This window comes from Pinus tabuliformis, chromosome 8, assembly GCF_031772625.1.
Source record: "Pinus tabuliformis cultivar Carrire ecotype Pingquan chromosome 8, CPIR1, whole genome shotgun sequence".
NCBI classification, from domain to species: domain Eukaryota; kingdom Viridiplantae; phylum Streptophyta; class Pinopsida; order Pinales; family Pinaceae; genus Pinus; species Pinus tabuliformis.
In genome coordinates this window covers 1,648,879,565-1,648,882,760 of record NC_142294.1, presented here as the reverse complement: position 1 = coordinate 1,648,882,760, position 3,196 = coordinate 1,648,879,565, and positions in this window count along the sequence as shown.

Here is a 3,196-nt window from a genome sequence, read left to right as displayed (position 1 = left end):
TAATGTTTCCCCTTGATTTTCACCAGCTAAGTCTGTCCTCGCCCATTCCATTGGAGCTTGCTCTTCATATTCAAGTTGCATTGTTTCTCCTCCCAAACCCCCTTCACCATCTCTTACTTCATCATCCTCCTGAACCGTTTCTCTTAGATTCTTGTTTGATTTGGCAGGCTCATTCCCCATAGGATATGTACAAAACTCGATCCTTCTACATCCACTTGTGCTTTCAAGCAACTGAGTTGCATCTGCTTCTGCCCCAAGGAATTTTAGTTTCCGATCATAATGCAATATTTTTGGAATGGAATGGTGAACAAGAAGCCAAGGAATTACCATTCAAGTTCAATCAAGTATGGCTACAAGATAAATATTTAGTGGACCTGATTAAGATATCTTGGATGAGGCCTTTAGGGATAATGAAAAATAAAATGATGTATCAGGTCACTCAAAAACTGTACAGGCTAAAGTCAAAGGTTAAGACATGCATCATCAAGTGCAAGAAGACACTCTCTCGGGAGTTTTCTATTATAGATAAAGAGATTTCAGAATTGATGGGCCCTACAAGTCCTAATTTCTTATTTGAACAAAGAAAAAATACAATATTGGAGCTCTCTAAATTATCAAGCAGAGGAATGGAGACAAAAAATAACAATGACGCAGGTTTCTAGGGGAGATAATAATACTAACTACTTTCATAAGATAGCTTCCAAAAGAAAAAATTCCAACACAATCTGGTATATTAGAAATATGGACAATATAATACTAACTACTCAGAAAGACATCCTACAGGAAGTTGTAAGCCATTTTAGTAATCATTGGATTGGCTGGGAATCACATTCTTCCTCCCCCAATCATCCAGTTTCTTCACAGGCATGAGCTGTTCACTCTTGCTGATATTGGCTGCCAACAATCTGTCATTTCCTCCTCTTCCAGTTGGCCACATGCTGAAAATTTGGCTCTTCTGATGAAGCTCAATGTCAAATGGGAAAATTACAGATCTCATCTCTATCACGCAGATATTGCTCTATCTAAGAAGGAAGATAGGCATTCTTGGGGCGGTCTTTCTCATGGAGGAGAAATATCTACCAAAGAAACATACAAGTACATATACAACATGCAAAGGTAGGGGAAGAAAATCAACCATATGAAAAGTATGGTGAAGATCACGCTTTCCTTGCTGATAATTTAAATCCTGAAAACACTTTTGAGGTCATAGAAATACAGTTCATTAAACTAATCCTATTTTCACAGACACTGAAAGTAAGGGAGCTGTAGAATTTCATGGTAATACACTTGGCACCTCAGTGTTTCATTGTGAGTTTGAGTAGGAGTAATGTAACCCCCATGTTGCACTTTGATGTAGACCATGACTTTGTCCTTTCTTTATTTTGCTTAAATATTTGGTTTTTCCCTTCTTTCCAAAGCATCGACATGACAAAACTATGGGAAATAATCCACTCTCTATTTTGAACTGGACTATTGAATATGCTGGATCTATGAGGGAGTATAAGTATAAAAAACTGTTGAAGTTACAGTACAAGGATCCAAAAGCCAGTCAAATATGCATCCAGATATGTTCAATGTAAGGACATACATTCAATATATGCTCCATAGAATATTCATAATTCCAACATAAAGTACAAAGTCAGGGGCCCTAAAATCCATTTTTCCTGATTTGATCCCATGTGAGGATCTTACGTCATCCAACTAGCCAAAGGAATTGAGGACCATGGGAAAACACCATTCATCTAGATTTTCTTCCAAATGGGATCCTAGTGGATGTCTTGATGACCAACTATAAGAGAGTAGGATTCCTTGAGAGTAAACATCCCTTTGGTTTGAGAACCTCGCTAGAGTTTGTCTTCATCCTGAGCATTGGATATTTTTCATTTTTGAAGCTCATGAGCTAAAATAGGCCAGGGAGAGAAATATGGATGTGATTGCCAATCTTCAACTGTTTTCCATTCCTTTCATAGCCTAGGGGATTGAATCAGTTTCTAAAATTCTTCTACAGTAAGACCCTGATGCTTTGAAGTAAATGTTATTAAATCTCTAAGATTAACAATCCCTCAATTGTGGCATCTATTGCCAAGAATCTTTTGAGAATAATGTAGTCACTAGTATGACCATTCCAGGTCTCTCAAAAAACATGACTTTGAATTAAGGTCTAGTTGGCCTATGGCAAATTTCATATGGAAGATCTTAGAGGATGCTTGGTTGCTTGCAACTTTTTCGATTGAGAAGAGTGGCCATATTTCATATCCCATATTTGTTTCTAGAGTTCATCCCTAACCCGAATTCAATCCCAACATAATTTCTCTCCCAATGCTTTGTTTAGGATCCCCAAGTCTCTCAATCCTAAAGCCCCACTCAATTTAGGATACAAAGCCTCTCTCAAGATTTATATCAAAATTTCTGAAATATGGGCAACACCTGCCATTAATAACTTACCTTTTGCAGTGACCACTATCTTTATATCCCTCCAGACATGAATTCATGATAGTTTTTGAACCCAAAATTTAACAAAATCAGATCAATAGATAAGTATAACTATGCACCCAATCATAGGAGAAGAAACTATTTAAGAAACTAAAGCAACTACAACTGATACTGGAGTTTAAAAATTCTTTGACATCAATTATCAGACCATCATATGACTGGAGGTGTGTCCTTTGTGATGCCTAAGGTCTATTGTTAGACATACATTATTGGTTCTTGGTCCAATCATGTTGGTATTCAAGACCATAACCTAGATTTTCCTGCGATCTAAATAGGAGCATGCTTAGAGAATGTGCAACCCCAACAAGAAATCAGAGAGTTTCATTCATTGTGGACACTTGTAATATTATGGCAAGACATATAAGATCAAAAAATCAAAAAATCCACACACAAACAATAATTTGTTTGGGAGGCAAATCAACTCTGAATTTTGTTAGCAAAGAAATTCTACACCTACAGCACATGAACAGCTTGAAGCAACCAAATAACAACAACCCATTTACAGTGGAAAATACCAAATAAATAGCCAATCTAAGGTAATACCAAGTGTTTCATCTCTCATATGTGAGACAAGACACATTGACTCTAAAAACATGACAATAAGGATTTCAATTATTTTAGAATTTAGAAACTAGAACATTTACATGATGCAAATTCAATCATACAACTAGTACTTACTAGTACTACATCAATGATGATCAAA